The sequence below is a fragment of the Taeniopygia guttata genome, chromosome 27 (assembly GCF_048771995.1).
Source record: "Taeniopygia guttata chromosome 27, bTaeGut7.mat, whole genome shotgun sequence".
NCBI classification, from domain to species: Eukaryota; Metazoa; Chordata; class Aves; order Passeriformes; family Estrildidae; genus Taeniopygia; species Taeniopygia guttata.
In genome coordinates, this window is record NC_133052.1 from 4,489,016 (window position 1) to 4,511,488 (window position 22,473).

A 22,473-nucleotide genomic window follows, 5' to 3' on the forward strand; every position below is an offset into this window, starting at 1 on the left:
AATTTTAGGTGAATAAAATAATCAGAAGGAAAAAACCAGTTCAGGCTGGTTTAATAGACTACCAAGCAAATTTGATGTAGTTAATTTCAAATTCAACAGGAAAACAACATTTTGGCTTCAATAAAGGGCAGATGAATCTTCAAATAATCTCAAAATGAGATACTATGATGTAGGACTTGGAAAGAAACACTTAAAAAAATACAACCATCTAAAGTGCTTGGTGGATCTACTTCATGTCTTTGGCAAGTTGAACAGACTGAGCTAGTTATGGTGATTACCATAATGTTATCATTTGGAAATCAGGTCTGCATTACTGCACATTCTCCCTAGTCCTCTTTGCACCCCTCAGGCCACATTTCTGAATGACTCTTCCTGGCAGGTCCCAAAGGCGATGAAAACAAACGTTTATCGAATTCAGGTTTGCAATTTTGCCTTCTGTTCTGCACAACCACTGCACACCACAGAAAGAAGAGCTACCCCAGCTTTCTCCAACATCTCAGTAAGGACCCAGGTCTGCACACGAGCACAAACTTTATCATGTCCTGCTCATTAAAATGACTCAGGTCTCCTGGACAAGGATCAGGCCCATGACAACTCCTGGCATTCCCAGAGGACCCCCAGAGATTGCAGAGAAAGATGATGAGCCAAGTGAGTCAAACACAATTTTTCTCTGAGCACTGTTACAGCAGCAACAGGGTCCAACCCTCCCAGCAGATGCACAGCCGCGTGCGACACTGAGTGAGCATCATGAAGAGATGGGAAAAGCAACAGAAAATGATGTGTCATGACCCCTCACGTGGCAGACCTTGGGCATGTGGGCAAGAAACACGAGATTGATGCCCATTTCCTGACAACATGGACTAAAGCAAACCCACAGGAATGACACAGGTGAACACATTTGTCCACAGAGGATGCTGCCAGCTGATGGTCTGAGCATTCTACATGCACTCAGCATTGGTTTTGCCCAGGAAATCCTTGAGTCTCCCATCCCAGCACTTTGAGAAATGACCATTCATGTAGGAAAGCAAAGAGAATTAGCCAGGAAATGAAAAGGCAGCAGTACAGGAAACCAGGACACAGCCCCTACCATTAACTGGGATGGGGCACATTTGACAGGAGCTGGTCAGAAAATTATGACTTCCACTGAGGTGGCTCTGGGCCTGAGGCAGGGCAGGACTGCTATAAAAGGCAGCCCAAGTCTCTGCTCTCTCATCCACTTCTCTCACCTCCTCCTCTTCCTCAGGAACCAGGTGAGTAGGAAGACTCTTCTCCTGCTACACCAAAAGGCGCCCTTGCCGGGCTGGAGGTCTCAGCTGAGAGGGGTAATAAGAGCCCACAGCTGGGAGTTGCTTCTATTGGGAGAGGGCAGGGGAGAGAAGGTCTTGTGCAGATCAAGTAAGGCTGGGACTTCCATTGAGGTGACTCCTGGGCTTTGAGGTGGGCAGTGCAGTGGGGGCCAGGAGGTGCCTGGGCGGCAGGGGGTTTGGGTGCAGTGCTGCTTCTCATGTGTCCTCGCTTTGTGCTTCTCCCTGCCCTCTGTGCCAGGTGCACCTGTGATCCCGAGCCATGTCCTGCTGCAAGCCCTGTGACCCTTGCTGCCAGCCCTGCGGCCCCTGCCCGCTGGCCAGCAGCTGCAATGAGTGCTGTGTCAGGCAGTGCCAGAGCTCCCACGTTGTCATTGAGCCGCCTGCTGTGCTGGTGACCCTGCCCGGCCCCATCCTCAGCTCCTCCCCACAGAACACCGCCGTGGGATCCTCCACCTCTGCTGCTGTTGGCAACATCCTCAGCTGTGGCGGAGTGCCCATCAGCTCTGGGGGCTTTGACATCTCCTGCATCACCAACTGCTATGGTGGCAGCAGATGCCGTCCCTGCTAAATCTGCTGGCAATGTCTTCCTGCAGGAACGTCCAGGACTTCAAAGCCTGGTTTTGGGCAGGAGATAGAGCTTCAGAAAGTTGTATTTAGAGCTTTCGACCACCGCTTCCTTGTTTCACTCACCTCTTCTTTTCTGTCCCTCTCTCCCCAAGGCAAATATGGCCTTGTTGTCCTCCCTTCCTCTGCAGAGCAGTGCGAAGAAAAGCACATGGGAGCTCCATCTTACTGGCTGCTCCTGGTGCTCTCTGTCAGCCATCACCTTTTCTCCTTTAAACTTATTAAAAGTGTGTTGCATTCAAGCCTTGACCTTTGAGTCGTCTATTGTTCTGGGGCAACTCCTCCAGTCTGCTCAGGAAAAAGGTGGAGACAACAAAGTATGGGGCTCAGTGCGACGGATTTTACTTTGCACCCTTCCCTTTTCCCTTGGAGCTGATGAAGAACATCCCTGGCTACTCAGCAGCTAAAGGCCATCATGGAGACTTTGGCTCCAAAGGAGTGGCAATGGGAAACATCAACGATTGTGAACAGCCCACAGCACATCACTTCCTATACTTCCTTCATTGCCTGGCCTAGGGTCTGTGGCCAGCACACCTGGGAACAAGGAGATGAGATCCAAACCTCACACAGGCCCTCAGCACTTGGCATGGCCCAGCTGCTGCCCAGAGCCGCAGGGCTGAGGGGATTCACAAGTAAGAATTGGTAACACACTCAGTCTGGGCAGTGGAGTCTCCGTCGCTGTGATCCCAACACCTCCAAAAGGATCTAATGTTTTGTTCCAGGTGTCCATCTTCCCCGTGTCAATGACTTGTGGTTTCACTCCTAATGCCAACATGCAAGAATGTTTTCAGATGTACTTGAAAATTTCTGGTTAATCCTTGGCCTTCAGCGCCAGACAATTGATGAAATATCTATCCCTGGGTATCCATGATGTCTTGGGTACGGAAAATAAACTTCTGAAGGCATTGCTGGGCTCCAAATACCAGCTCAGGTTCACAGGACTCTCTGATGCATGCGACATTCCACACATGCTCCTCCTGCCTCAATATCAAGACAGTGACAGAGCCTTTGTCCATCTCACAGGATACCAACACACCTTGCTCTGTCCCAAAACCAAGGCTTCATCTGCTCCTCATGAGACCTTCTGCCCAAGCATTAGTCTTAGTTGCCAGAACCACACCATCTCCAGTTCCACATCCTTCTGTGTGCGTGACTCCCATGGGCAACCCCTCCACATGGCTCCTTTTGGAAACCAGAATATATAAAAAGACTGTAAGCTACTACAGAATGCCCAAAGGAGGCCATGATGATGGGGAACGGACTGGAGGATATCCATGAGGAGAGGCTGAGGTCACTAAGCCCATTCAGCCAGGAGAAGATGAGACTGAGGCCAGACATGACTATGATCTTTGACATCCTCCTGAGGAGCAGTTCAGGAGCAAGAACCAAACTTTTCACACTCATGACCAGTGACAAGACTTGAGGAAGTGGGTGGAGCTGAGTTGAAGGAGGCTGAGGTGGGATATCAGGAAAAGGTTCTTCACCCAGAGGGTATTTGGTGGTTAAACACTGGAACAGACCCCCCATGGAAGTGGTCTCTGCAAGGGACCAACTGAGAGAGCTCAAGAAGTGTTTCAACAACACTCTCAGGTACTTGGTGGGAGTCTTGGCATGTCCTGTGCAGGGTCAGGAGTTGGACTTGATGCTCCTGATGGGTCATTTTCAACTCAGCATCTTCTGTGATTCTAGAATTTTATGATTGTGCTGAGAAAGTCTCAGTCCTCTTGCTAAATGCCATTCCTTTACATAAATACCGTGGTGTGGTCCTCCACAAGCCTCTGGTTCTCCAGGGAGTAAGGAATGCATTCCTTCTATCTTTATCTTGAGGGTTGGATTTTGGGGGGCTTTTCCTCTAGGGGAATTTTCTTCCCATTTGGTGGCAGTGAGATGATGAATGGACAGTGATCAAGAAACTAAAGACACGTTTTGCTTCATCCCACACTTCTTGTGCTGTGGTTTTTGCCTTTTCTTAAATATGTTTTCATGAAGGCTTGACCAGTGTCACTGAGAAGTTCAGGCTTGGCCAGCACTGACTCTGTTCTTTAGCTGTCTGGATCTGGCTTTGTAGAAAATGGGCAAAGCACTTGAGATGTTCCTTTAACCTCCTCATTGTTACAAAACCTTGTCATCTAATAAGGGGTACAAGGGAGTATAGAGCAATTTTAGGTGAATAAAATAATCAGAAGGAAAAAACCAGTTCAGGCTGGTTTAATAGACTACCAAGCAAATTTGATGTAGTTAATTTCAAATTCAACAGGAAAACAACATTTTGGCTTCAATAAAGGGCAGATGAATCTTCAAATAATCTCAAAATGAGATACTATGATGTAGGACTTGGAAAGAAACACTTAAAAAAATACAACCATCTAAAGTGCTTGGTGGATCTACTTCATGTCTTTGGCAAGTTGAACAGACTGAGCTAGTTATGGTGATTACCATAATGTTATCATTTGGAAATCAGGTCTGCATTACTGCACATTCTCCCTAGTCCTCTTTGCACCCCTCAGGGCACTGTTCCGAATGACTCTTCCTGGCAGGTCGCAAAGGCGATGAAAACCAACGATTATGGAATTCAGGTTTGCAATTTTGCCTTCTGTTCTGCACAACCACTGCACATCACAGACAGGAGAGCTACCCCAGCTTTCTCCAAAATCCCAGAAAGGTCCAAGGTCTGCACGCTAACACAAACTGTATCATGTCCCGCTCATTAAAATGACTCAGGTCTCCTGGACAAGGATCAGGCCCATGACAACTCCTGGCATTCCCACAGGACCCCCAGAGATTGCACAGAAAGATGATGAGCCAAGTGAGTCAAACACAATTTTTCTCTGAGCACTGTTACAGCAGCAACAGGGTCCAATCCTCCCAGCAGATGCACAGCCGCGTGCGACACTGAGTGAGCATCATGAAGAGATGGGAAAAGCAACAGAAAATGATGTGTCATGACCCCTCACGTGGCAGACCTTGGGCATGTGGGCAAGAAACACGAGATTGATGCCCATTTCCTGACAACGTGGACTAAAACAAACCCACAGGAATGACACAGGTGAACACATTTGTCCACAGAGGATGCTGCCAGCTGATGGTCTGAGCATTCTACATGCACTCAGCATTGGTTTTGCCCAGGAAATGCTTGAGTCTCCCATCCCAGCACTTTGAGAAATGACCATTCATGTAGGAGAGCAAAGAGAATTAGCCAGGAAATGAAAAGGCAGCAGTACAGGAAACCAGGACACAGCCCCTACCATTAACTGGGATGGGGCACATTTGACAGGAGCTGGTCAGAAAATTATGACTTCCACTGAGGTGGCTCTGGGCCTGAGGCAGGGCAGGACTGCTATAAAAGGCAGCCCAAGTCTCTGCTCTCTCATCCACTTCTCTCACCTCCTCCTCTTCCTCAGGAACCAGGTGAGTGGGGGGGCCTCTTCTCCTCCTCCTGCTACTCCAAGAGGAGCCCTTGCCTGGCTGGAGGTCTCAGTTGAGAGGGGCAATAACAGCCCAAGGCTGGGGGCTGCTTCTATTGGGAGAGGGCAGGGGAGAGAAGGTCTTGTGCAGATCAAGTAAGGCTGGGACTTCCATTGAGGTGACTCCTGGGCTTTGAGCTGGACAAGAAAATGTGGGGGCCAGGAGGTGCCTGGGCTGCAGGGGGTTTGGGTGCAGTGCTGCTTCTCATGTGTCCTCACTCTGTGCTTCTCCCTGCCCTCTGTGCCAGGTGCACCTGTGATCCCGAGCCATGTCCTGCTGCAAGCCCTGTGACCCTTGCTGCCAGCCCTGCGGCCCCTGCCCGCTGGCCAGCAGCTGCAATGAGTGCTGTGTCAGGCAGTGCCAGAGCTCCCACGTTGTCATTGAGCCGCCTGCTGTGCTGGTGACCCTGCCCGGCCCCATCCTCAGCTCCTCCCCACAGAACACCGCCGTGGGATCCTCCACCTCTGCTGCTGTTGGCAACATCCTCAGCTGTGGCGGAGTGCCCATCAGCTCTGGGGGCTTTGACATCTCCTGCATCACCAACTGCTATGGTGGCAGCAGATGCCGTCCCTGCTAAATCTGCTGGCAATGTCTTCCTGCAGGAACGTCCAGGACTTCAAAGCCTGGTTTTGGGCAGGAGATAGAGCTTCAGAAAGTTGTATTTAGAGCTTTCGACCACCGCTTCCTTGTTTCACTCACCTCTTCTTTTCTGTCCCTCTCTCCCCAAGGCAAATATGGCCTTGTTGTCCTCCCTTCCTCTGCAGAGCAGTGCGAAGAAAAGCACATGGGAGCTCCATCTTACTGGCTGCTCCTGGTGCTCTCTGTCAGCCATCACCTTTTCTCCTTTAAACTTATTAAAAGTGTGTTGCATTCAAGCCTTGACCTTTGAGTCGTCTATTGTTCTGGGGCAACTCCTCCAGTCTGCTCAGGAAAAAGGTGGAGACAACAAAGTATGGGGCTCAGTGCGACGGATTTTACTTTGCACCCTTCCCTTTTCCCTTGGAGCTGATGAAGAACATCCCTGGCTACTCAGCAGCTAAAGGCCATCATGGAGACTTTGGCTCCAAAGGAGTGGCAATGGGAAACATCAACGATTGTGAACAGCCCACAGCACATCACTTCCTATACTTCCTTCATTGCCTGGCCTAGGGTCTGTGGCCAGCACACCTGGGAACAAGGAGATGAGATCCAAACCTCACACAGGCCCTCAGCACTTGGCATGGCCCAGCTGCTGCCCAGAGCCGCAGGGCTGAGGGGATTCACAAGTAAGAATTGGTAACACACTCAGTCTGGGCAGTGGAGTCTCCGTCGCTGTGATCCCAACACCTCCAAAAGGATCTAATGTTTTGTTCCAGGTGTCCATCTTCCCCGTGTCAATGACTTGTGGTTTCACTCCTAATGCCAACATGCAAGAATGTTTTCAGATGTACTTGAAAATTTCTGGTTAATCCTTGGCCTTCAGCGCCAGACAGTTGATGAAATATCTATCCCTGGGTATCCATGATCTCTTGGGTACGGAAAATAAACTTCTGAAGGCATTGCTGGGCTCCAAATACCAGCTCAGGTTCACAGGACTCTCTGATGCATGCGACATTCCACACATGCTCCTCCTGCCTCAATATCAAGACAGTGACAGAGCCTTTGTCCATCTCACAGGATACCAACACACCTTGCTCTGTCCCAAAACCAAGGCTTCATCTGCTCCTCATGAGACCTGCTGCCCAAGCATTAGTCTTAGTTGCCAGAACCACACCATCTCCAGTTCCACATCCTTCTGTGTGCGTGACTCCCATGGGCAACCCCTCCACATGGCTCCTTTTGGAAACCAGAATATATAAAAAGACTGTAAGCTACTACAGAATGCCCAAAGGAGGCCATGATGATGGGGAACGGACTGGAGGATATCCATGAGGAGAGGCTGAGGTCACTAAGCCCATTCAGCCAGGAGAAGATGAGACTGAGGCCAGACATGACTATGATCTTTGACATCCTCCTGAGGAGCAGTTCAGGAGCAAGAACCAAACTTTTCACACTCATGACCAGTGACAAGACTTGAGGAAGTGGGTGGAGCTGAGTTGAAGGAGGCTGAGGTGGGATATCAGGAAAAGGTTCTTCACCCAGAGGGTATTTGGTGGTTAAACACTGGAACAGACCCCCCATGGAAGTGGTCTCTGCAAGGGACCCACCGGAGAGAGCTCAAGAAGTGTTTCAACAACACTCTCAGGTACTTGGTGGGAGTCTTGGCATGTCCTGTGCAGGGTCAGGAGTTGGACTTGATGCTCCTGATGGGTCATTTTCAACTCAGCATCTTCTGTGATTCTGGAATTTTATGATTGTGCTGAGAAAGTCTCAGTCCTCTTGCTAAATGCCATTCCCTTACATAAATACCGTGGTGTGGTCCTCCACAAGCCTCTGGTTCTGCAAGGAGTAAAGACTGCATTCCGTCAATCTTTCTCTTTACGGCTTGGTTTTTGGGGTTTTTTTCCTCTAGGGGAATTTTCTTCCCATTTGGTGGCAGTGAGATGATGAATGGACAGTGATCAAGAAACTAAAGACACGTTTTGCTTCATCCCACACTTCTTGTGCTGTGGTTTTTGCCTTTTCTTAAATATGTTTTCATGAAGGCTTGACCAGTGTCACTGAGAAGTTCAGGCTTGGCCAGCACTGACTCTGTTCTTTAGCTGTCTGGATCTGGCTTTGTAGAAAATGGGCAAAGCACTTGAGATGTTCCTTTAACCTCCTCATTGTTACAAAACCTTGTCATCTAATAAGGGGTACAAGGGAGTATAGAGCAATTTTAGGTGAATAAAATAATCAGAAGGAAAAAACCAGTTCAGGCTGGTTTAATAGACTACCAAGCAAATTTGATTTAGTTAATTTCAAATTCAACAGGAAAAAAACATTTTGGCTTCAATAAAGGGCAGATGAATCTTCAAATAATCTCAAAATGAGATACTATGATGTAGGACTTGGAAAGAAACACTTAAAAAAATACAACCATCTAAAGTGCTTGGTGGATCTACTTCATGTCTTTGGCAAGTTGAACAGACTGAGCTAGTTATGGTGATTACCATAATGTTATCATTTGGAAATCAGGTCTGCATTACTGCACATTCTCCCTAGTCCTCTTTGCACCCCTCAGGGCACTTTTCCGAATGACTCTTCCTGGCAGGTCCCAAAGGCGATGAAAACCAACGATTATGGAATTCAGGTTTGCAATTTTGCCTTCTGTTCTGCACAACCACTGCACATCACAGACAGGAGAGCTACCCCAGCTTTCTCCAAAATCCCAGAAAGGTCCAAGGTCTGCACGCTAACACAAACTGTATCATGTCCCGCTCATTAAAATGACTCAGGTCTCCTGGACAAGGATCAGGCCCATGACAACTCCTGGCATTCCCAGAGGACCCCCAGAGATTGCACAGAAAGATGATGAGCCAAGTGAGTCAAACACAATTTTTCTCTGAGCACTGTTACAGCAGCAACAGGGTCCAATCCTCCCAGCAGATGCACAGCCGCGTGCGACACTGAGTGAGCATCATGAAGAGATGGGAAAAGCAACAGAAAATGATGTGTCATGACCCCTCACGTGGCAGACCTTGGGCATGTGGGCAAGAAACACGAGATTGATGCCCATTTCCTGACAACGTGGACTAAAACAAACCCACAGGAATGACACAGGTGAACACATTTGTCCACAGAGGATGCTGCCAGCTGATGGTCTGAGCATTCTACATGCACTCAGCATTGGTTTTGCCCAGGAAATGCTTGAGTCTCCCATCCCAGCACTTTGAGAAATGACCATTCATGTAGGAGAGCAAAGAGAATTAGCCAGGAAATGAAAAGGCAGCAGTACAGGAAACCAGGACACAGCCCCTACCATTAACTGGGATGGGGCACATTTGACAGGAGCTGGTCAGAAAATTATGACTTCCACTGAGGTGGCTCTGGGCCTGAGGCAGGGCAGGACTGCTATAAAAGGCAGCCCAAGTCTCTGCTCTCTCATCCACTTCTCTCACCTCCTCCTCTTCCTCAGGAACCAGGTGAGTGGGGGGGCCTCTTCTCCTCCTCCTGCTACTCCAAGAGGAGCCCTTGCCTGGCTGGAGGTCTCAGTTGAGAGGGGCAATAACAGCCCAAGGCTGGGGGCTGCTTCTATTGGGAGAGGGCAGGGGAGAGAAGGTCTTGTGCAGATCAAGTAAGGCTGGGACTTCCATTGAGGTGACTCCTGGGCTTTGAGCTGGACAAGAAAATGTGGGGGCCAGGAGGTGCCTGGGCTGCAGGGGGTTTGGGTGCAGTGCTGCTTCTCATGTGTCCTCACTCTGTGCTTCTCCCTGCCCTCTGTGCCAGGTGCACCTGTGATCCCGAGCCATGTCCTGCTGCAAGCCCTGTGACCCTTGCTGCCAGCCCTGCGGCCCCTGCCCGCTGGCCAGCAGCTGCAATGAGTGCTGTGTCAGGCAGTGCCAGAGCTCCCACGTTGTCATTGAGCCGCCTGCTGTGCTGGTGACCCTGCCTGGCCCCATCCTCAGCTCCTCCCCACAGAACACCGCCGTGGGATCCTCCACCTCTGCTGCTGTTGGCAACATCCTCAGCTGTGGCGGAGTGCCCATCAGCTCTGGGGGCTTTGACATCTCCTGCATCACCAACTGCTATGGTGGCAGCAGATGCCGTCCCTGCTAAATCTGCTGGCAATGTCTTCCTGCAGGAACGTCCAGGACTTCAAAGCCTGGTTTTGGGCAGGAGATAGAGCTTCAGAAAGTTGTATTTAGAGCTTTCGACCACCGCTTCCTTGTTTCACTCACCTCTTCTTTTCTGTCCCTCTCTCCCCAAGGCAAATATGGCCTTGTTGTCGTCCCTTCCTCTGCAGAGCAGTGCGAAGAAAAGCACATGGGAGCTCCATCTTACTGGCTGCTCCTGGTGCTCTCTGTCAGCCATCACCTTTTCTCCTTTAAACTTATTAAAAGTGTGTTGCATTCAAGCCTTGACCTTTGAGTCGTCTATTGTTCTGGGGCAACTCCTCCAGTCTGCTCAGGAAAAAGGTGGAGACAACAAAGTATGGGGCTCAGTGCGACGGATTTTACTTTGCACCCTTCCCTTTTCCCTTGGAGCTGATGAAGAACATCCCTGGCTACTCAGCAGCTAAAGGCCATCATGGAGACTTTGGCTCCAAAGGAGTGGCAATGGGAAACATCAACGATTGTGAACAGCCCACAGCACATCACTTCCTATACTTCCTTCATTGCCTGGCCTAGGGTCTGTGGCCAGCACACCTGGGAACAAGGAGATGAGATCCAAACCTCACACAGGCCCTCAGCACTTGGCATGGCCCAGCTGCTGCCCAGAGCCGCAGGGCTGAGGGGATTCACAAGTAAGAATTGGTAACACACTCAGTCTGGGCAGTGGAGTCTCCGTCGCTGTGATCCCAACACCTCCAAAAGGATCTAATGTTTTGTTCCAGGTGTCCATCTTCCCCGTGTCAATGACTTGTGGTTTCACTCCTAATGCCAACATGCAAGAATGTTTTCAGATGTACTTGAAAATTTCTGGTTAATCCTTGGCCTTCAGCGCCAGACAGTTGATGAAATATCTATCCCTGGGTATCCATGATCTCTTGGGTACGGAAAATAAACTTCTGAAGGCATTGCTGGGCTCCAAATACCAGCTCAGGTTCACAGGACTCTCTGATGCATGCGACATTCCACACATGCTCCTCCTGCCTCAATATCAAGACAGTGACAGAGCCTTTGTCCATCTCACAGGATACCAACACACCTTGCTCTGTCCCAAAACCAAGGCTTCATCTGCTCCTCATGAGACCTGCTGCCCAAGCATTAGTCTTAGTTGCCAGAACCACACCATCTCCAGTTCCACATCCTTCTGTGTGCGTGACTCCCATGGGCAACCCCTCCACATGGCTCCTTTTGGAAACCAGAATATATAAAAAGACTGTAAGCTACTACAGAATGCCCAAAGGAGGCCATGATGATGGGGAACGGACTGGAGGATATCCATGAGGAGAGGCTGAGGTCACTAAGCCCATTCAGCCAGGAGAAGATGAGACTGAGGCCAGACATGACTATGATCTTTGACATCCTCCTGAGGAGCAGTTCAGGAGCAAGAACCAAACTTTTCACACTCATGACCAGTGACAAGACTTGAGGAAGTGGGTGGAGCTGAGTTGAAGGAGGCTGAGGTGGGATATCAGGAAAAGGTTCTTCACCCAGAGGGTATTTGGTGGTTAAACACTGGAACAGACCCCCCATGGAAGTGGTCTCTGCAAGGGACCCACCGGAGAGAGCTCAAGAAGTGTTTCAACAACACTCTCAGGTACTTGGTGGGAGTCTTGGCATGTCCTGTGCAGGGTCAGGAGTTGGACTTGATGCTCCTGATGGGTCATTTTCAACTCAGCATCTTCTGTGATTCTGGAATTTTATGATTGTGCTGAGAAAGTCTCAGTCCTCTTGCTAAATGCCATTCCCTTACATAAATACCGTGGTGTGGTCCTCCACAAGCCTCTGGTTCTGCAAGGAGTAAAGACTGCATTCCGTCAATCTTTCTCTTTACGGCTTGGTTTTTGGGGTTTTTTTCCTCTAGGGGAATTTTCTTCCCATTTGGTGGTAGTGAGATGATGAATGGACAGTGATCAAGAAACTAAAGACACGTTTTGCTTCATCCCACACTTCTTGTGCTGTGGTTTTTGCCTTTTCTTAAATATGTTTTCATGAAGGCTTGACCAGTGTCACTGAGAAGTTCAGGCTTGGCCAGCACTGACTCTGTTCTTTAGCTGTCTGGATCTGGCTTTGTAGAAAATGGGCAAAGCACTTGAGATGTTCCTTTAACCTCCTCATTGTTACAAAACCTTGTCATCTAATAAGGGGTACAAGGGAGTATAGAGCAATTTTAGGTGAATAAAATAATCAGAAGGAAAAAAACAGTTCAGGCTGGTTTAATAGACTACCAAGCAAATTTGATTTAGTTAATTTCAAATTCAACAGGAAAAAAACATTTTGGCTTCAATAAAGGGCAGATGAATCTTCAAATAATCTTAAAATGAGATACTATGATGTAGGACTTGGAAAGAAACACTTAAAAAAATACAACCATCTAAAGTGCTTGGTGGATCTACTTCATGTCTTTGGCAAGTTGAACAGACTGAGCTAGTTATGGTGATTACCATAATGTTATCATTTGGAAATCAGGTCTGCATTACTGCACATTCTCCCTAGTCCTCTTTGCACCCCTCAGGGCACTTTTCCGAATGACTCTTCCTGGCAGGTCCCAAAGGCGATGAAAACCAACGATTATGGAATTCAGGTTTGCAATTTTGCCTTCTGTTCTGCACAACCACTGCACATCACAGACAGGAGAGCTACCCCAGCTTTCTCCAAAATCCCAGAAAGGTCCAAGGTCTGCACGCTAACACAAACTGTATCATGTCCCACTCATTAAAATGACTCAGGTCTCCTGGACAAGGATCAGGCCCATGACAACTCCTGGCATTCCCAGAGGACCCCCAGAGATTGCACAGAAAGATGATGAGCCAAGTGAGTCAAACACAATTTTTCTCTGAGCACTGTTACAGCAGCAACAGGGTCCAATCCTCCCAGCAGATGCACAGCCGCGTGCGACACTGAGTGAGCATCATGAAGAGATGGGAAAAGCAACAGAAAATGATGTGTCATGACCCCTCACGTGGCAGACCTTGGGCATGTGGGCAAGAAACACGAGATTGATGCCCATTTCCTGACAACGTGGACTAAAACAAACCCACAGGAATGACACAGGTGAACACATTTGTCCACAGAGGATGCTGCCAGCTGATGGTCTGAGCATTCTACATGCACTCAGCATTGGTTTTGCCCAGGAAATGCTTGAGTCTCCCATCCCAGCACTTTGAGAAATGACCATTCATGTAGGAGAGCAAAGAGAATTAGCCAGGAAATGAAAAGGCAGCAGTACAGGAAACCAGGACACAGCCCCTACCATTAACTGGGATGGGGCACATTTGACAGGAGCTGGTCAGAAAATTATGACTTCCACTGAGGTGGCTCTGGGCCTGAGGCAGGGCAGGACTGCTATAAAAGGCAGCCCAAGTCTCTGCTCTCTCATCCACTTCTCTCACCTCCTCCTCTTCCTCAGGAACCAGGTGAGTGGGGGGGCCTCTTCTCCTCCTCCTACTACTCCAAGAGGAGCCCTTGCCTGGCTGGAGGTCTCAGTTGAGAGGGGCAATAACAGCCCAAGGCTGGGGGCTGCTTCTATTGGGAGAGGGCAGGGGAGAGAAGGTCTTGTGCAGATCAAGTAAGGCTGGGACTTCCATTGAGCTGACTCCTGGGCTTTGAGCTGGACAAGAAAATGTGGGGGCCAGGAGGTGCCTGGGCTGCAGGGGGTTTGGGTGCAGTGCTGCTTCTCATGTGTCCTCACTCTGTGCTTCTCCCTGCCCTCTGTGCCAGGTGCACCTGTGATCCCGAGCCATGTCCTGCTGCAAGCCCTGTGACCCTTGCTGCCAGCCCTGCGGCCCCTGCCCGCTGGCCAGCAGCTGCAATGAGTGCTGTGTCAGGCAGTGCCAGAGCTCCCACGTTGTCATTGAGCCGCCTGCTGTGCTGGTGACCCTGCCTGGCCCCATCCTCAGCTCCTCCCCACAGAACACCGCCGTGGGATCCTCCACCTCTGCTGCTGTTGGCAACATCCTCAGCTGTGGCGGAGTGCCCATCAGCTCTGGGGGCTTTGACATCTCCTGCATCACCAACTGCTATGGTGGCAGCAGATGCCGTCCCTGCTAAATCTGCTGGCAATGTCTTCCTGCAGGAACGTCCAGGACTTCAAAGCCTGGTTTTGGGCAGGAGATAGAGCTTCAGAAAGTTGTATTTAGAGCTTTCGACCACCGCTTCCTTGTTTCACTCACCTCTTCTTTTCTGTCCCTCTCTCCCCAAGGCAAATATGGCCTTGTTGTCGTCCCTTCCTCTGCAGAGCAGTGCGAAGAAAAGCACATGGGAGCTCCATCTTACTGGCTGCTCCTGGTGCTCTCTGTCAGCCATCACCTTTTCTCCTTTAAACTTATTAAAAGTGTGTTGCATTCAAGCCTTGACCTTTGAGTCGTCTATTGTTCTGGGGCAACTCCTCCAGTCTGCTCAGGAAAAAGGTGGAGACAACAAAGTATGGGGCTCAGTGCGACGGATTTTACTTTGCACCCTTCCCTTTTCCCTTGGAGCTGATGAAGAACATCCCTGGCTACTCAGCAGCTAAAGGCCATCATGGAGACTTTGGCTCCAAAGGAGTGGCAATGGGAAACATCAACGATTGTGAACAGCCCACAGCACATCACTTCCTATCCTTCCTTCATTGCCTGGCCTAGGGTCTGTGGCCAGCACACCTGGGAACAAGGAGATGAGATCCAAACCTCACACAGGCCCTCAGCACTTGGCATGGCCCAGCTGCTGCCCAGAGACGCAGGGCTGAGGGGATTCACAAGTAAGAATTGGTAACACACTCAGTCTGGGCAGTGGAGTCTCCGTCGCTGTGATCCCAACACCTCCAAAAGGATCTAATGTTTTGTTCAAGGTGTCCATCTTCCCTGTATCAATGACTTGTGGTTTCACTCCTTATGTCAACATGTAGGAACGTTTTGAGCTGTACTTGAAATTTCTGGTTAATCCTTGGCCTTCAGCCCCAGGCAGTTGAAGAAATATCATTCCCTGGGTATCCATGATCTCTTGGGTGCAGAAAATAAACTTCTGAAGGCATTGCTGGGCTCCAAATACCAGCTCAGGTTCACAGGTCTCTCTGATGCATGTGACATTCCACACATGCTCCTCCTGCCTGGATATCAAGGCAGTGACAGAGCCTTTGTCCATCTCACAGGATACCAACACACCTTGCTCTGTCCCAAAACCAAGGCTTCATCTGCTCCTCGTGAGACCTTCTGCCCAAGCATTAGTCTCAGTTGCCAGAACCACACCATCTCCAGTTCCACATCCTTCTGTGTGCGTGACCCCCACAGGCAAACCCTCCACATGGCTCCTTTTGGAAACCAGAATATATAAAAAGACTGTAAGCTAGTACAGAATGCCCAAAGGAGGCCACGATGATGGGGAACGGACTGGAGGATATCCATGAGGAGAGGCTGAGGTCACTAAGCCCATTCAGCCAGGAGAAGATGAGACTGAGGCCAGACATGACTATGATCTTTGACATCCTCCTGAGGGGCAGTTCAGGAGCAAGAACCAAACTTTTCACACTCAGGACCAGTGACAAGACTTGAGGAAGTGGGTGGAGCTGAGTTGAGGGAGGCTGAGGTGGGATATCAGGAAAAGGTTCTTCACCCAGAGGGTATTTGGTGGTTAAACACTGGAACAGACCCCCCATGGAAGTGGTCTCTGCAAGGGACCCACCGGAGAGAGCTCAAGAAGTGTTTCAACAACACTCTCAGGTACTTGGTGGGAGTCTTGGCATGTCCTGTGCAGGGTCAGGAGTTGGACTTGATGCTCCTGATGGGTCATTTTCAACTCAGCATCTTCTGTGATTCTGGAATTTTATGATTGTGCTGAGAAAGTCTCAGTCCTCTTGCTAAATGCCATTCCCTTACATAAATACCGTGGTGTGGTCCTCCACAAGCCTCTGGTTCTGCAAGGAGTAAAGACTGCATTCCGTCAATCTTTCTCTTTACGGCTTGGTTTTTGGGGTTTTTTTCCTCTAGGGGAATTTTCTTCCCATTTGGTGGCAGTGAGATGATGAATGGACAGTGATCAAGAAACTAAAGACACATTTTGCTTCATCCCACACTTCTTGTGCTGTGGTTTTTGCCTTTTCTTAAATATGTTTTCATGAAGGCTTGACCAGTGTCACTGAGAAGTTCAGGCTTGGCCAGCACTGACTCTGTTCTTTAGCTGTCTGGATCTGGCTTTGTAGAAAATGGGCAAAGCACTTGAGATGCTCCTTTAACTTCCTCATTGTTACAAAACCTTGTCATCTAATAAGGGGTACAAGGGAGTATAGAGCAATTTTAGGTGAATAAAATAATCAGAAGGAAAAACACCGTTCAGGCTGGTTTAATAGACTACCAAGCAAATTTGATTTAGTTAATTTCAAATTCAACAGGAAAACAACATTTTGGCTTCAATAAAGGGCAGATGAATCTTCAAATAATCTCAAAATGAGATACTATGATGTAGGACTTGGAAAGAAACACCTAAAAAAATACAACCATCTAAAGTGCTTGGTGGATCTACTTCATGTCTTTGGCAAGTTGAACAGACTGAGCTAGTTATGGTGATTACCATAATGTTATCATTTGGAAATCAGGTCTGCATTACTGCACATTCTCCCTAGTCCTCTTTGCACCCCTCAGGGCACATTTCTGAATGACTCTTCCTGGCAGGTCCCAAAGGCGATGAAAAACAACGTTTATGGAATTCAGGTTTGCAATTTTGCTTTTTGTTCTGCACAACCACTGCACATCACAGACAGGAGAGCTACCCCAGCTTTCTACAAAATCCTAGAAAGGTCCCAGGTCTGCACGCAAGCACAAACTGTATCATGTCCCGCTCATTAAAATGACTCAGGTCTCCTGGACAAGGATCAGGCACATGACAACTCCTGGCATTCCCACAGGACCCCCAGAGATTGCACAGAAAGATGATGAGCCAAGTGAGTCAAACACAATTTTTCTCTGAGCACTGTTACAGCAGCAACAGGGTCCAATCCTCCCAGCAGATGCACAGCCGCGTGCGACACTGAGTGAGCATCATGAAGAGATGGGAAAAGCAACAGAAAATGATGTGTCATGACCCCTCACGTGGCAGACCTTGGGCATGTGGGCAAGAAACACGAGATTGATGCCCATTTCCTGACAACGTGGACTAAAACAAACCCACAGGAATGACACAGGTGAACACATTTGTCCACAGAGGATGCTGCCAGCTGATGGTCTGAGCATTCTACATGCACTCAGCATTGGTTTTGCCCAGGAAATGCTTGAGTCTCCCATCCCAGCACTTTGAGAAATGACCATTCATGTAGGAGAGCAAAGAGAATTAGCCAGGAAATGAAAAGGCAGCAGTACAGGAAACCAGGACACAGCCCCTACCATTAACTGGGATGGGGCACATTTGACAGGAGCTGGTCAGAAAATTATGACTTCCACTGAGGTGGCTCTGGGCCTGAGGCAGGGCAGGACTGCTATAAAAGGCAGCCCAAGTCTCTGCTCTCTCATCCACTTCTCTCACCTCCTCCTCTTCCTCAGGAACCAGGTGAGTGGGGGGGCCTCTTCTCCTCCTCCTGCTACTCCAAGAGGAGCCCTTGCCTGGCTGGAGGTCTCAGTTGAGAGGGGCAATAACAGCCCAAGGCTGGGGGCTGCTTCTATTGGGAGAGGGCAGGGGAGAGAAGGTCTTGTGCAGATCAAGTAAGGCTGGGACTTCCATTGAGCTGACTCCTGGGCTTTGAGCTGGACAAGAAAATGTGGGGGCCAGGAGGTGCCTGGGCTGCAGGGGGTTTGGGTGCAGTGCTGCTTCTCATGTGTCCTCACTCTGTGCTTCTCCCTGCCCTCTGTGCCAGGTGCACCTGTGATCCCGAGCCATGTCCTGCTGCAAGCCCTGTGACCCTTGCTGCCAGCCCTGCGGCCCCTGCCCGCTGGCCAGCAGCTGCAATGAGTGCTGTGTCAGGCAGTGCCAGAGCTCCCACGTTGTCATTGAGCCGCCTGCTGTGCTGGTGACCCTGCCTGGCCCCATCCTCAGCTCCTCCCCACAGAACACCGCCGTGGGATCCTCCACCTCTGCTGCTGTTGGCAACATCCTCAGCTGTGGCGGAGTGCCCATCAGCTCTGGGGGCTTTGACATCTCCTGCATCACCAACTGCTATGGTGGCAGCAGATGCCGTCCCTGCTAAATCTGCTGGCAATGTCTTCCTGCAGGAATGTCCAGGACTTCAAAGCCTGGTTTTGGGCAGGAGATAGAGCTTCAGAAAGTTGTATTTAGAGCTTTCGACAACCGCTTCCTTGTTTCACTCACCTCTTCTTTTCTGTCCCTCTCTCCCCAAGGCTAATATGGCCTTGTTGTCCTCCCTTCCTCTGCAGAGAGTGCAAAGAAAAGCACATGGGAGCTCCATCTTACTGGCTGCTCCTGGTGCTCTCTGTCAGCCATCACCTTTTCTCCTTTAAACTTATTAAAAGTGTGTTGCATTCAAGCCTTGGCCTTTGAGTCATCCATTGTTCTGGGGCAACTCCTCCAGTCTGCTCAGGGAAAAGGTGGAGACAACAAAGTTTGGGGCTCAGTGCGGCGGATTTTACTTTGCACCCTTCCCTTTTCCCTTGGAGCTGATGAAGAACATCCCCGGCTACTCAGCAGCCAAAGGCCATCATGGAGACTTTGGCTCCAAAGGAGAGGCAATGGGAAACAACAACAATTGTGAACAGCCCACAGCACATCACTTCCTATACTTCCTTCATTGCCTGGCCTAGGGTCTGTGGCCAGCACACCTGGGAACAAGGAGATGAGATCCAAACCTCACACAGGCCCTCAGCACTTGGCATGGCCCAGCTGCTGCCCAGAGCCGCAGGGCTGAGGGGATTCACAAGTAAGAACTGGTAACACACTCAGTCTGAGCAGTGGAGTCTCCGTCGCTGTGATCCCAACACCTCCAAAACGATCTAATGTTTTGTTCCAGGTTTCCATCTTCCCTGTGTCAATGACTTGTGGTTTCACCCCTTATGCCAACATGTAGGAATGTTTTGAGCTGTACTTAAAATTTCTGGTTCATCCCTGGCCTTCAGCCCCAGGCAGTTGAACAAATATCATTCCCTGGGTATCCATGATCTCTTGGGTGCCGAAAAAATAAACTTCTGAAGGCATTGCTGGGCTCCAAATACCAACTCCGGTTCACAGGTCTCTCTGATGCATGCGACATTCACCCCACAAGCTCCTCCTGCCTGGATATCAAGGCAGTGACAGAGCCTTTGTCCATCTCACAGGATACACACACACCTTGCTCTGTCCCAAAACCAAGGCTTCATCTTCCCCTCATGAGACCTGCTGCCCAAGCATTAGTCCCGGTTGCCAGAACCGCACCATCTCCAGTTCCACATCCTTCGGTGTGCGTGACCCCCATGGGCAACCCCTCCACATGGCTCCTTTTGGGATCCAGAATATATAAAAAGACTATAAGCTATTACAGATTGCACAAAGGAGGCCATGAGGATGGGAGAGGGTCTGGAGGATCTTCATGAGGAGTGGCTGAGGCCACTAAGCCCATTCAGCCAGGAGAAGATGAGACTGAGGTCAGGCATGACCATGATCTGTGACATCCTCCTGAGGGGCAGTACAGGGCAAAGAAGCAAACTTTTCACGCTCATGACCAGTGACAAGACTTGAGGAAGAGGGTGGAGATGAGTTGAGGGAGGCTGAGGTGGGATATCAGGAAAAGGTTCTTCACCCAGAGGGTATTTGGTGGTTAAACACTGGAACAGACCCCCCAGGGAAGTGGTCTCTGAGAGAGACCAACCTGAGAGAGCTCAAGAAGCGTTTAGAAAAGACTCTTGGGTACTTCTTGGGAGTCTTGGCATGTCCTGTACAGGGTCAGGAGTTGGACTTGATGCTCCTGATGGGTCATTTCTAACTCAGCATCTTCTGTGATTCTAGAATTTGGGATTAGATGGATTCTTCCTGGCAGGTCCCAAAGGCGATGAAAAACAACGTTTATGGAATACAGGTTTGCAATTCTGCTTTTTTGTTCTGCACAACCACTGCACATCACAGACAGGAGAGCTACCCCAGCTTTCTCCAAAATCCCAGTAAGGTCCCAGGTCTGCACACGAGCACAAACTTTATCATGTCCTGCTCATTAAAATGATTCAGGTCTCCTGGACAAGGATCAGGCCCATGACAACTCCTGGCATTCCCAGAGGACCCCCAGAGATTGCACAGAAAGATTATGAGCCAAGTGAGTCAAACACAATTTTTCTCTGAGCACTGTTACAGCAGCAACAGGGTCCAACCCTCCCAGCAGATGCACAGCCACGTGCGACACAGTGAGCATCATGAAGAGATGGGAAAAGCAACAGAAAATGATGTGTCATGACCCCTCACATGGCAGACCTTGGGCATGTGGGCAAGAAACACGAGATTGATGCCCATTTCCTGACAACATGGACTAAAACAAACCCACAGGAATGACACAGGTGAACACATTTGTCCACAGAGGATGCTGCCAGCTGATGGTCTGAGCATTCTACATGCACTCAGCATTGGTTTTGCCCAGGAAATCCTTGAGTCTCCCATCCCAGCACTTTGAGAAATGACCATTCATGCAGGAAAGCAAAGAGAATTAGCCAGGAAATGAAAAGGTAGCAGTACAGGAAACCAGGACACAGCCCCTACCATTAAATGGGATGGGGCACAATTCACAGGAGCTGGTCAGAAAATTATGACTTCCGCGAAGGTGCCTCTGGGCCTGAGGCAGGGCAGGACTGCTATAAAAGGCAGCCCAAGTCTCTGCTCTCTCATCCACTTCTCTCACCTCCTCCTCTTCCTCAGGAACCAGGTGAGTGGGAAGCCTCTTCTCCTCCTCCTACTACTCCAAGAGGAGCCCTTGCCTGGCTGGAGGTCTCAGCTGAGAGGGGCAATAAGAGCCCACGGCTGGGAGCTGCTTCTATTGGGAGAGGGCAGGGGAGAGAAGGTCTTGTGCAGATCAAGTAAGGCTGGGACTTCCATTGAGGGGACTCCTGGGCTTTGAGCTGGGCAGGAAAATGTGGGGGCCAGGAGGTGCCTGGGCTGCAGGGGGTTTGGGTGCAGTGCTGCTTCTCATGTGTCTTCACTTTGTGCTTCTCCCTGCCCTCTGTGCCAGGTGCACCTGTGATCCCGAGCCATGTCCTGCTGCCAGCCCTGCGACCCTTGCTGCCAGCCCTGCGGCCCCTGCCCGCTGGCCAGCAGCTGCAATGAGTGCTGTGTCAGGCAGTGCCAGAGCTCCCACGTTGTCATTGAGCCGCCTGCTGTGCTGGTGACCCTGCCCGGCCCCATCCTCAGCTCCTTCCCACAGAACACCGCCGTGGGATCCTCCACCTCTGCTGCTGTTGGCAACATCCTCAGCTGTGGCGGAGTGCCCATCAGCTCTGGGGGCTTTGACATCTCCTGCATCACCAACTGCTATGGTGGCAGCAGATGCCGTCCCTGCTAAATCTGCTGGCAATGTCTTCCTGCAGGAACGTCCAGGACTTCAAAGCCTGGTTTTGGGCAGGAGATAGAGCTTCAGAAAGTTGTATTTAGAGCTTTCGACCACCGCTTCCTTGTTTCACTCACCTCTTCTTTTCTGTCCCTCTCTCCCCAAGGCTAATATGGCCTTGTTGTCCTCCCTTCCTCTGCAGAGAGTGCAAAGAAAAGCACATGGGAGCTCCATCTTACTGGCTGCTCCTGGTGCTCTCTGTCAGCCATCACCTTTTCTCCTTTAAACTTATTAAAAGTGTGGTGCATTCAAGCCTTGACCTTTGCGTCGTCTATTGTTCTGGGGCAACTCCTCCAGTCTGCTCAGGAAAAAGGTGGAGTCAACAAACTGTGGGGCTCAGTGCGGCGGATTTTACTTTGCGCCCTTCCCTTTTCCCTTGGAGCTGATGAAGAACATCCCCGGCTACTCAGCAGCCAAAGGCCATCATGGAGACTTTGGCTCGAAAGGACTGACAATGGGAAAAAACAACAATTGTGAACAGCCCACAGCACATGCCTTCCTATTCATCCTTCATTGTCTGGCCTAGGGTCTGTGGCCAGCACACCTGGGAACAAGGAGATGAGATCCAAACCTCACACAGGCCCTCAGCACTTGGCATGGCCCAGCTGCTGCCCAGAGACGCAGGGCTGAGGGGATTCACAAGTAAGAACTGGTAACACACTCAGTCTGGGCAGTGGAGTCTCCGTCGCTGTGATCCCAACACCTCCAAAAGGATCTAATATTTTGTTCCAGGTGTCCATCTTCCCTGTGTCAATGACTTGTGGTTTCACCCCTTATGCCAACATGCAGGAATGTTTTCAGATGTACTTGAAAATTTCTGGTTAATCCTTGGCCTTCAGCGCCAGACAATTGATCAAATATCTATCCCTGGGTA

The 22,473-nt window shown here is 49.9% G+C and overlaps 1 pseudogene; it reads left to right on the forward strand.

The window, feature by feature from the left end:
* The first annotated feature begins 587 nt into the window (after nucleotides 1-587).
* On the forward strand, nucleotides 588-21,554 carry LOC115490762 (feather keratin Cos1-2-like; annotated as a pseudogene).
* Nucleotides 21,555-22,473: the final 919 nt, after the last annotated feature.